The sequence below is a fragment of the Diabrotica undecimpunctata genome, chromosome 2 (genome assembly GCF_040954645.1).
Source record: "Diabrotica undecimpunctata isolate CICGRU chromosome 2, icDiaUnde3, whole genome shotgun sequence".
Lineage (NCBI taxonomy): Eukaryota > Metazoa > Arthropoda > Insecta > Coleoptera > Chrysomelidae > Diabrotica > Diabrotica undecimpunctata.
Window position 1 is genome coordinate 76,611,192 of NC_092804.1, and position 13,991 is coordinate 76,625,182.

General features: G+C 31.0%; 1 long non-coding RNA gene across 1 annotated transcript in view; it reads right to left on the reverse strand.

Moving 5' to 3' along the window:
- LOC140433351 (uncharacterized) overlaps positions 1 to 13,991 on the reverse strand; it is a 119,258-nt gene that overhangs the window by 28,491 nt on the left and 76,776 nt on the right. The window contains exon 2 of the long non-coding RNA XR_011949929.1: positions 10,248 to 10,310. This is a non-coding gene — a long non-coding RNA (uncharacterized lncRNA). The remainder of the gene's footprint in view (positions 1 to 10,247; positions 10,311 to 13,991) is intronic.

Consider the following 13,991-nt stretch of genomic DNA (forward strand, 5'->3'; position numbering starts at 1 on the left):
AGGGATAATAATAATAAACTTTGTTATTTATCGATTTCACTTGTTCCATATGTAGTACCAAAAGTCACACAGTGTTTCAAATGTCTGGCTTTTGGTCATACAAAAAATCAATGCAAAAGTAATAAAAAATGGCATAATTGTGGCAGTATACATGATTTAGAGGAAAACCTACAAATAGTTTGTACAAAGTTATGTTTTTTCTGCAAATCGGGGGAACATGAGGCAACAAACAAATGTTGTCCAGAATATGAACGGTAATGTAATATAAAAACACCATGGTCTACCAGAATTTAAACCATTATGAAGCCAACCTCCTACATCCCAAAACATACCTACCAAACTCTTTTTCAGATAAAAATGAGCAAACATATCATTTGCTCCCAACAGAATTTCCTCCACTTCAAATCAAAAAACCACAAAAACCAGACCATTATATACAGGTTCATGAAAGATCCTCAATCTCCAATAATAGTAGCCTAGGGAAATCAAAAGAACATTTTCAAGCATAGCCACAGTTACTACACCTCCTCCAACAAAAAAACCAAGTTTTGACAAAATATCTCATAAGAAATCGCTAATTGCACCGAATGGAAAACAGGAACAATCAAATTATAGACCTTAGTGTCAAATGTTATAAACTCGTTTTAAATACACCAATTGAACTAAAATGCCAATTTAGAAATTTGATCACTGCATATTTTAAGTTGTCAAAATCAACAACGGATCTGGATGACCCAGAATTGTATTGCATAATTAAAATTTATATATATTTTTTTTATTTTTATAAACATTTGCATTGATTTTATTACACAATAATAATTAACAACTTTATATAATAACAATTGTTCAAAGATACAATTTATTTCTTAAACTCAACCTAGACATATAGGTAAGGACTAATCCAAGATAAATTAAATAAAACTCCACTTCTCTACATTAATAACATAAATAACCAGCTTACAAAATGGCGAACACAAACCTAAAAATTTTGCAATGGAACATCCGAAGTGTAAACTCAAATTACAGTAACCTAATATCACTCATAAGAAAGGTGGATCCGGATATTATTTTACTAAACGAAATATTCTTGAAACCCACACACAAATACAACATCAAACCATATGATATAACCAGAAATGATGTGATGAAAGGTTTGCTACCCTGATTAAAAAAAAGATTAAATATGAAATATTGCACTTTGAGAAAAAAAATTTTTTTTAATCCCATTTATTTCCAATCTGTAATAAGGATGATAATAAGTAAATTGTTTAATAAGATTACAAGAGACTTGCAGGAGACTGTCCAGTGACAATAACCTATTAAATCATAATTTTAGTAATAAAATTATTTGTGACTCTAATCATTGGATGGCAACATGGCAGCAAGCGGTACAGACGTAAATGATGGAGCTCGCAATAATAAAATGTGTAAAAAGTGTAAAAGAAATCTAGTGAATGGTATAAAGTACAGTAATTGTGACAACTACTTTCATGTAAGATGTGCGAAAAGTTCCAACTTTGTTACTTTTCTAAATGACGATGTAATTAAATGTTGTGTATCCAAGCAGCCAAGCACTGAATCTGACCAAGCATTTTTTGATGCGATGGAGACCACAGATAAAAAGGTAATTGACTGGCATTTATTTACTTATATATTAAAGCAGAAAGATATCTTAATACTTGAATTAAGAGATAAGATAAATATTTTAAATGAACACATAGCCCTATTAAAACAAGGTAATAAAAATTACAATACAAAAACAGAGGACCTCCAATCTATGCAAAAAGCTGACGAATTTAGCAGACAGCCCAGTAAGTAACCGGTCCAAAACAATAACAATAAACTACCTAATTTAGTTCAAAATGAGCGTGTTGCCAGCTCTCCTAGTGTTTCAAATATTTCAAAGAATATGATTTCGACAAAAATTTTGGAGATGGAAATCAAACGAAAATGTGATGAGATTATAAATCTAAATGAAGATGCTATAAATCAAACTAAGAATGAAGAAAAAAAATGGAAAGAAGTAAGAAGTAAACCAAAACGACAATTACTTATAGGGAAGAATGATGCAATTAAAGTCAATGGTAAAGATCTAAAGGGTATACCCAAAATAGCGGACCTGCACGTATACAGGGTGGACCCACGTATGACTGCTGATGATATGACAGAATCATTGAAAAGTTTTTTCCCGGAGGTTACATGTACATCTTTGTCTTCCAAACATCCTAATCTTTATGCCTCATTTAAGGTAAGTATATATGATTACCACTTTAAAGATGCTATGGAGTCTAATAAATGGCCGCATGGTGCCTATGTCCAACGGTTTTTTCACCTGAGAACCAACTCAGACATGCATCAGCCGAAGACGCAAACCTAACGGCAATTAGTTCAGAGTTCAAACATTTTAAAATCATTTGTGTAAATTCACAGTCAATAACAAACAAAACATGTGCAATTGAGCTAATTTTAAATTGTAACTGTCCGGATATTGTTTGTGTTTCTGAGACATGGTGTAATGAGTTTTAAGTGTAAATAGTATTAATTTTAAAAATTACTGTCAAGCTGCTTCATATAATAGACTAAAATCCACGGTGGTGTCCTAATGTTTGTCAGAGAGTCAATATCATTTAAAGTACCAAAGTATATAAATAGTTTAGCAGAAGAAGTTAATTTCGAGTGTTGTTGTATAACCTTTAATTTAAATGCAAGTACGTACTGTTTGATAAACATATATAAAGCACCCAGTGGTGATGTAGAGATTTTCATGAACAAATTATTTTTAGCGTTAAACTATTGTTATGATCATTTTAAATATGTTATTGTAAGTGGTGATTTTAATATTAATTACCTGAGTGTGTTTCGGGAAAAGTCTTTACTGAATGACATTATTGAAAGTTTTAATTTAACATGCCAAAACTTAGAACCTACTAGAATTTTCACAAATAAAAACGGCCGAACAACAAAATCTGAAATTGACTATTTTCTTACAAATTATTCCCTACCATATGAGGAAACAGTTAGAGATTTTCATCTTGGAGATCATAGTGGATTGGAACTTATAATACCAAATATAAATTCAATAGCAAATCACCACACAAATGACATAACGAATGCTATAACATTTAGAAATTTGTCTGAACCAAGTATATCAACATTGCAAACAAAGGTTAAATCATGAGGATTTTAAGGTTGTTTATGAAAATCTCGACAATATTGACTCTGCTTATACTGTTTTTGTAAATACTATATTGTATCATATTGATATATGTTGTCCTATGGTTGTAAAAAAATTAAGTCAAAATAATACTAACAACTGGATTTCTAACGAAATCTTAAAGATGGGAGTTGATTTAAAAAACCTTTTCTGGATTACAAAAAATTCGACACACCCTGATGTAAAATTAAAATATAAAGAAGACAAAAAGAAGTATACTGATAAAATTCAAGAAGCAAAGAAGCATTGTTTCCAGAATACTTTTCACAACACAAATAACCATCAAAAGCAAAAATTTATTTGGAAAACAGTTAATCAATCAAGACTGGAAAAAAAGGACAGTATAAAAACATAGAAAAAATCGAACACTTAGGAAGTTTCATAAACGATAAAAAAGAGATGGCAAATGCTTTCGGCGTATTCTTTTCATCATTTTCAAAAAATGCATTAAATGCCAAATATGGAAATTTACAATTTAAAAACTATACGACCTTAAATGTTGACCAAACATTCTTCTTCTATCCTATTGACTATAGCGATGTTGCCGAAGCTGTTTCATCCTTAAAAAATGTAAATTCAGTGGGTATTGATTGCATTTCCACAAAGCTAGTTAAACATATGAGCGTGTACATTATTCAACCGTTGACTGATTTAATAAATAAATCTGTAGAGATGGGTATTTTTCCCACTGATTTGAAAATTGGTATCGTTTCCCAATATTTAAAAAGGAAACAAAACTATGTTAGAAAATTATAGACCAATTACCGTACCAACTGTCTTGTGTAAGGTTATTGAAAAATGCATTCATAAAAGGATGTTGTCATTTCTTAGTAAATATAACATAATCAGTTCATATCAAAATGGGTTTCTTCCAGGTAAATCAACTGAGAGTGCATCAGCAACATTTTTTAAATTCATTTATAGTTCATTAGGTCAAAAGAAATTTGTTGGAGCCCTCTTTTTTAATTTAACTAAAGCTTTTGACTCTAAATTTAAATGTAGCAATTTGTAAACTAAACGGACTTGGATTTCGAGGTAATTTTTTAAAATGGTTACAATCCTATCTAGAATATCGACAGATGTATGTCAAGGTCGATCATTATCAATCAGATTTGTATGACGTTGATCTTGGCGTTCCACAAGGATCAATACTGGGTCTTTTGTTATTTCTTTGTTATATCAATGATATGCCTAAATATATGAGTACGGAAAATATTTTTTTGTATGCTGATGACACGACTTTGGTGGCATCTGCAGAAAATGTTGAGGAATTGAGGTTAAAATTCAATACCTTAGCCCATGAGTTTACGTCTTGGTGCGAAAAAAACTCCTTAATAGTAAATTCGAGTAAAACAGTATGTATGCAATTTTATATAAAAACTCCAATAAAGGAAAATTTCTCTGTCAAAGTCTACAATGATTTTATCACTTTATCTGACACTACAAAGTTTTTATGACTACATCTAAACAGTAATATGAGCTGGGAGGTACATGTATGTACATAATCATGTATGTTCGAAAATTAATTCTGGATACTATGCTCTTTTGCAACTCAAATACTTATTTGCAACGGAAGAGATACTTAATGTTTATTACGCTATCATCTATTCACATTTGTCATATAATATTGTTCTATGGGGCAGTGCAACAAATGTCTCGAAAGTTTTTATAGCCCAAAAGCGCATAATTCGCTTGATTTTCAATTTACCATATAGACATACGTGTAGAGAGCATTTTAGAAAATATCAAATACTCACTGTTCCCTCAATTTTTAAATACAGAAGTATTCTGTATACAAAAGATAATATCAATAGATTGAAATCAAATTCAGATGTACACAATTATCGTACCAGAAAAAAAGATTTCTTTAGGACTCTTAAACATTACACTTCTATGTTTGAAAAAACCCTGATTATAGCGGCGTAAGGTTTTTTAATCAGTTCCCATCCAACTTAAAAAGTGAAGCAGATGATGATAGGGCATTTAAGAATAAATTGAAGACTTAATTAGCTCATTGAGTCATGTTTTTATATTGTCTCGGAATTTATGTCTTAGATTATGTTGTATGTTGTTTCTATATTTATGTGTATGTTTATATTGTATAGGTAGTCTTTAACGTTTCCTTTTACTTTGACATGTCCTATATTATGTAAATAATCTGCAAGGATAAATAAAGTTTTATTTATTTATTTATTTATTTATAATGTTTCTAATAGTTAAAAAAAATTTTTAGAAAAAAAATTTGAAACAAATAAAATTAGAATAATAATAATCAAAATAAAAAACTATAATATTGTTAATATTTATTCACACCCCAATAATAAATTAACTCAAAAAAAAATATCATCGATAATTGACTACTTACAAGGATTCACCATAATAATGGGAGACTTTAATGCACATCATATCTCATGGGGTTGTGAAATATGTGATACAAAATGTATTCAGGTACAGGAATTCGTGGATGAAAAAAATATGTTCATACATAATGATAGAACCACAACAAGTCTCATCCGTCCAGGACAAAGGCGCAGTGCCATAGATCTGACAATAAGCTCTGATACAATTACTCATATATAATGCAACTGGGCGGTAATACAGGACCCAGGATTCAGCGACCACTTCTCCACACGATTAACAATACAAAACTCCCAACAAAATGTTACTGAAAATACTCTAGAAAGGAACTTCAAAAAACCAATTGGAAGAAATATTATGAAATATTAAACTTGACACCAAATATAGAACACCACACATACAATGGTTTAGTGTAAACAATGGAAAAGGCAGCATTAGATGCAACACCTAATAATAGTAACGTTAGGACAAAGAACAAAGTAGAGTGTATTTGGTGGGACCAGAAATACTCTCAAATAATCAAGGAAAGAAAAAATGCTCTACTGAGCTAAAATTAGAGTTCACACTGGATAATTATGTAATTGCCAAAAAAACAGTAGCAGCAACAAAAATGTTTCTAAAACAAAAAATGAAAAATAAACTTAGACAATTCTGTGAAACACCGAATAGAAACTCAGATATGGGCTATGTTCGGGCTTTAATTAAAAGATTTTACAACCCACAATACTCACACAGTAAAAAACTTCCCAACAAACTAATTTGTGAAAGCATATTAGAAAATCTATCAGCTTGACATATAGACCCAGATTTCAAACCAGAACTAATAATCGCACATTTAAACCATTGCCTATGAGCGAACTACAACATTGTATTAAATATAAAAAATACAGCACCTGGCAATAACAAAATCACATACTCACTCAGTAAAGGCAAGACCATCCCACAGAGCTGGTAAACACAAATCATACTACCATTTCTCAAACCAACCAGAAATCCAGAACTAGTAGACAGCTACAAAGCAATAGCTCTTTCATCATGCATGGGTAAGATAATGGAACAGATTATATAAAATAGACTAGAGTGGATAGTGGAACACAGAAAAAAAATTTAATTTCTTCCAATCAGGATTTAGAAAAAGAATGTGAATTCAGAACAATACTGCTGTTCTTACAAACCTACATTCATGCTGCCTTATCAGAGAACAAATATGTACTTGGAGTTTTCCTAGACATGAAGGCTGCTTACGATCATGTCACTATATATATTTCTTATATAAAAAATGATAGAGTTAAACCTTCTAATTGAAATAATTAATATCATATTCAATCATCTCCACAATAGAAAAATCTACATTAAAGACAATGAAAAAAACCTTGTAGGACCAGGCTACACAACACAAGGGCTACTTCAGGGATCACCTCTCAGTCCCTGACTTTTCAGCATATACATCAGCTCCATTTATGACATAATTCCAAATAAGCGTGTTCTACTATCATATTTATGCAGACGATCTAGTCCTATTGAGTAAACATTATAACTCTATTCAAGGAATAACATATACAAATTTAGTCCTAGATGACATACACAACTGGCTGAATACACACAATTTCTCAATTTCGATAAATAAAAGTAAGGCTATGGTTTGTAAAAACTAAGAGCATAGGTACATACCCAGATATTAGTATCCAGCATCAGACTATCCCATACAAACAACAAATAAAATATTTGGGTGTAATTCTCACAGAAAATTTAAATTGGAACCCAAATATTGACAACATTAAAGGTAAAGCCAGTAAAGGTATCAATGTAATGATGTCCTGTAGAGTTTGTGGAGTGGAGACCCTACAACATTGCTTATAACCTATTATGGACAAGTAAGATCTCATCTTGACTTTGGTAGTATATTTTTAAAGCCATCAAGCAAGCAAACCCTACAGAACCTAGAAAACATACAATATCAAGCACTAAGGCTAATTCTAGGATGCAGGAAGTCAACCCCCACTACAGCCTTGTTAGCAGAAATAGAGGAAATGACCTTAGAATTTAGAAGGAGATGACTAGCAACAAAATTCATATCAAAAATTTATAGTCACCAAAAGCATCCACTGTTAGAGTTAACTCATGAAGTAAACCAGGCATGTAATCACAACTTTAGTTACTGGAGACAGAACGATCGTACTTGGTAGAAGCATTAGATTATCTAAAACCATATAAAAAAATGTCCACAAAACGGATGTAATAGCTGACTTCGTACAAAATTATAATACTTTATGGTCAGATCCCTATAATTCAAACATCAATAAAACAGGTATCAATCAAAATACAATATTTAAAATAGTAACTGAGAAACTGTCTAGAAAATATATTTTTGTTTACACTGATGCATCAATTGATCAGGAAACAGAAACTGGTTATGGAGTGTATATCCCTGACATAGATTTTTCATTTTCATCCAAGCTGCCTTTAAAAATGAATATATGTACAGCAGAAATAGTAGCCATTAATAAGGGGGTATCTGTATGCCTAAATAGGGGCATCAATTATTGTAATACCTTTAGTGATTCTAAAAGTGCTACACAAAAATCAAATTGGATAGGTATTAATTCAAACAGTGATTATCTGCTTTACAAACAAAAAAAATATTTATTGAGATCAACTCTACTGATAAAAACTATAGACTGTGCTGGATTTTAAGTCATTTCGGGCAGTGAATGAAAGGTAGTTATTCACCACTTAAACAATAAAAAAATGAATTTATGATAAATTCATCCCAAATCCACATCTTTCAAACATCCTCCAATTCCCTACTGGGTACTTGTTAAACCGAGGCAACATTTCGGTTTGTGAAAAGCTCAGCCGTTGCTCCGGAGCGAGAAAAATCTAAATTTCCTGTGTTGTGCTATTTGTTTCAAACTAATACCTCTTACCACCAGTGAAATAAAATTAGTATATGTACATATTCTTTGTTTATACGGGCCCAGTGCTCATTCAGTACACAATAGTCTAACCTCATTTGAAGACCAAGTAGAAAAAATACATAAATATAAATAAACAATAACAAAGTTTAACACTTTAGTTTTTTAGATTTTTTAGTGTTGCAGCATTGCCTAGAGCATGACGAGCTGCAATACTACCAAGTGCACTGGCAGATGCACAAGGATGCAAGCCAACAAATAAATAAAGAAGAAGAAGTAGGTCTTATGTAAGCTCCAATTCGTGTGGGCATGCTCCTAAACAAAGTGTCAAGATTTTATTTTGATAGGTTATTTCCCCTGATTAAGAGAAGCTTGTGTTACGATAAATATCATGGCCTAAAATAACCGTAAATATATTATGACTAATTCTGTTTTGTTGTAGAAATTTCGGCGCAGGATCTAGACCCAAATTATTATGAATCATCTGATTCGAGGTGTCCAGGTAGACCGAAATAAAACCGGTCCGAGCTTCTGGGGAGATCGCCGCCGTTCTCGAATAACAGGACTTTATATATAATAACGGAACTGTAATTGAAGGGGAACAGTTAATTTTGAAGACGAGCTCGCGATTTTAATTGTTACGTTCGGCTAAAATAAATTATGTATTATGGAGTGGTTAAATAAATTGATATAAATTATAGTGCTTTTTAATAAATTAAGATAAGAACATTAAATTAGAATTAATAAAGACATTATAAATTGAATAAAGACATAGCAGTTAAATAAATTCACTACACTTGTACTAGCTGTACAGTGTTATGTAAATTATGCCAGCGAGGTATTTTTTTTAACCATATCCATATTTTTTATCCGTAACCTATGTTCCAGTTTTGATATTGAAGACACCAATTCAGGCGATCAATCTTGTGCTGCCTGGTAACTCGGAAACCCTTAACTGTCTACTGCTGTACAGTCTCTGGGCACGAAGTCTTCTTATTATTTCAACTGAAATGTTTACATCTGTACCTTCCAAAAGCTGCTTTTAGAGATGCAGGTGAGAAAGTGTTGAGTCTCTTCTAGCTACTTGGACAATAAAACGATCGTGGCAAGCCAACATTACTTTTTGACGACTTTATCTTTATTCAATCTTAAGCGTTCCTAACTCCTGATACCTAGCATAATTTTTAACACAACGACCAGTATTACGCCTATCGCTGCAGTTATGTCCCTCTGAGACATTCCTTACCCCACAAGACCAAAAATCTTTCCCCTTTGCACATCCATTAATATAAGGCATATTTTTGTTTTTGAAAGCGAAAGTTACTTGATTTATTTTTGTTACATTTACAACTAAAACAAATAATCTATAGCGTACCGTGCTGTGCTATCTGATTGATTTATTGGTTTGTTTATTTTTGATAAAAACCTTCATTCTTCGCAACAATAACAAGTTTTTTCAAAAGAAATAAATATTAGTTTAAAATACATGGTGATTCCATATAAGTTTGGTTGTATATATGTATATATATATATATATGTATATATATATATATATATATATATATATATATATATATATAAAGTAGTTAGGTATTATTGACTGACACGTTATATATATATATATATATATATATATATATATATATATATATATATATATATATATATATATATGTGTGTGTGTGTGTGTGTGGGGGTTTTAAAGTTTTAAGCATTTTATGTAGTGAAAAATCAATGAAATAATATCTTATTTAACTTACCTGTAATATCCTGAAGTATCACCCAAAAAGTTTATATTCTGTGCGTCTGGAAGGTCCCAGCAACTGTAACAAAGAATTACGAATTAGCTAAATATGAAAAGTACTAGAGTAGATAGAAGTTAATATTTAATTACTCCGGTTGTGCCATGGAAACGCAGTGTGTTAACAATCTTCTCGATAAAATATTTTCTTCTATTTTTAGAACCTTTTGTTAACAGAAATGTCTATAAATGTTTCGGAATAAAACAACGTAGATAAAACTTTTAATCACCACGTGATAAGTCTGAACTTTACGGCAATTATTTCTATGATTCCCAGTTTAAACACTACGGTAGATCTAATTTATGAGCTACGTGGAGTTGTACAATGCCATAAACAATAATCACAACGATTTCAAGCTGTTTGTATTTTTCTGTTTGATTCTTACATATAAATTTTTTAGGGTATTTAAATATCCCTGTTTATGCTGAGAAGTGGCTGTTTCGATCCAAAAGGAACACGAAGTTGTACTCTAAAGTACTATCTCATATAATAAAGGTATTATATTTTTATTTAAAGATGCCCAAAATAGGACTTTTGACTTTATATTAAACCAATTGCTTAGTTTATAGTTAGGAAATACATCGTATTTCCGATACTTTCTTACCAAACATTTTTAATAATAAAACAATGTATAATAATTTTCCATTATTTTTCATCATTTTTTTACAATACTATTATTTCCGTTTTTATTATAGTATTCATAATCGTTATAGTAATTACTGACAGATTGCCAAATAAGGAGATAAAAAAATCATAATAACCAATTTATATTATTTTCCTATTCTGGAACCCTGGAGATCCGCACTATTCATCTACATCACATATCAAAAGCCTCCAACTTCTTCATAGATGCCTCCCACAAAGTTCAAGCTTTCTATCTGCATAACAAAACCAGAATTACAATAAAATTAAGAAGCCGATATTTTGTTGCCAGACCTAAGTCGTGACGTATAAATCAAGTTCATTTTAACGAATGCTAATCTAACTCCTGCTAACGGTTCATTTATGTGTAAAGAATAGTCTGCTATTTACATTGGTAACCAGTTGTGTATAGATTTTAGCCTATTTAAATATTTTTATTGTCTACCAATAGTTAAGTATTTCTGTCTCTTCAATCCTGATCTTCTGGAGGACATGTAGTGGTCATCGTGATGTCGTATTTTGTCCACCTCCAAAGATCTCTTGTTTCTGATCATTTCTTTTAACTCATGCATAGGTCTTTTGCATATTCCTGTAATTTAATCAATTCATCTTGTTGGGGATCGTCCTCGCAACTTTCGGCTTTCTACCTTTCCTTGGATAATAGATCTTTCTATGTTTTCCGGTCTGCTCTCATAGCATGTCCAAAGTATTTTAATTGTTGGAGATGGACTTTGCTGGATAGCCGTTTGCTGACTTTTAGCTCATTTAGAATTGCTCTGTCTATTCTCTGCTTTTCGTAGGGTCCAAGATTCACATCTGTATGTTAGTATGAGAAATATTAAGTAGTTGACCAACCTCATTTTTAGAGTTCGTGAAATTTAAGAATCTTTTCATGTTTTGACCATCTTTACTACAACGACTTTTGCTGGATCACAACTACGTTTTATTTCTTCGTGTGTTTGTGATCATTGATACCAGATATAAATATGAGCTCAAAACCTCAGATCTGTCAATCGTGGTTATATTGGATGATTGTTTTGCAGTCTGTCAACTGTCATGATCTTTGGCTTTTATATGTTTAACTCCAGACGAAATATTTGACTTTTATTTTCAATCAGTCGTATGAGATCCGTTAACTCTTCTTCCTATTCTTTAGGCGCTTTTCTCATAATATGCTCCCCATATATATTAAATAAGTATGGGGACAGTTGAGTATTTATTATTACTCAGAATCTTTTATTTAATTTCTATTTTGAAAATCGTTATCGAAATACAAATTAAACAAATTATTTCGTTTTGTTACTTGATAATTATCAAGTATTAATCTTTTTTAATTATCAAGTAACAAAAAAAAATATATTAAAAAAAATAACTATAGATAATAGCCTTTAGATTCAATTCGAGTCTCTTACCATTCTCCTATACATATTTCAAGGTTTACCTATCATCACGAAACACTTTATGTGAAGACTGAGCAAAACATTGCCCAAATAAATTCTAAAAGCGACATCTAACGAGGTAAATTGGGTTAGTGTCGATAGCGATTAAACTAAACCGTAAACCCAAGCTAAAAAAGCTTGTAGGTCGATATTAAAAATATTTATAAAAATTAATAGAAAAATCCCAATAGTTGGCTGTATATCATAGTTTAAAAACTTACACAGAAGTAAAACACTTCAAATTTGTATCTTGGTATAAAACATTTAATTTAAAACTTTTTTAGAAGTGTCGTCCAAAATTTACAGCATAAAGTGACGTTTTGGATCTAGTTCAGATCATGTTCAGTGCCTTCTTTTGTACTTGAAACTAACACTAAAATAGTAGCGGTAACATCAATATATGGTTTTACATGTTTAGAACTTTAAATTTTAATGCGACCCTAGGTCGATGACAATGGATAAAGATTTTAATACTTAAAAAGCAATTTGTTTTTTGATCGACTTGAACACGTGGTTCTTGTCAGTTAAAACGATAAAGACCAACTGGCTGAGGTGACAGGAAGTATAATTCAAGAAGACAGCATTAACATGACGTGTTATGGATATGATCAGAAACTAATGTAATTTTTTATAAATATAATTTTTTTTTAATAATACGTAATATCTTATTAGTAAAAGCCTTTAGTGACAATTAAATTTTTTTAAATGACAGTATTTATTGTCTTAAATCTGCAAATTTCTATTATTGACGAAACAAGTAAGTTATTAAATTAGTGGAGATAATAATTAAGGTTGAATCTATGACATAATAAGTAGTATCCTGAATACAATTAAACAAAGAAAGCTTGAATATCTAGGCCACATAATAAGACAAGTACGGTCTACTGCAATTGATTGTCCAGGGAAAAATAGACAGTAAGCGAGAGCCAGGCAGGAGAAGACACTCGTGGCTCCAAAATCCGAGGAAGTGGTTCGGGCTCACTTCGGTCGAACTATTCAGAAGCGCCGCAAACAAGATTAGGATTGCCATGTTAATAGCCAACGTTCGGGACGGACAGGGCATTTGAAGATGAAGAATAAGTAGTATGAAAATTGATTAAGTTAGAAAATGAAATGAGGTGATGTTTTACTGTACAAAAATATCTAGGTTGAGTAAATATAACAACTAAACGAAGATAAAAAAACCTGTTAACCGCAACTTGCCAGCAGGTAGTTTCAATGTCGCTATTTGAACTTTTTATGTATTATGTATGATTTATGTACCGAAATATTATTTTAAGTATTAATATCGGCAACATCTATTGGCTCTATCTGGTCTAATAGTCTACCAGTACTAATCGAGTAACGACGAGAAGTAGATCCACCAGGCTTGAGAATGGCAAGTGAAACCTTGCCGAAACGTCGCCAAAACAATGGTTTTCAAGAAAACCAGCATTTTACAACGCGGAGTCAAACCCGGAAAAATAGTGACAGCATATATATATATATATATATATATATATATATATATATATATATATATATATATATATAAATATATATATATATATATATATAAATATATATATATATATATATATATATATATATATATATATATATATATATATATATATATACA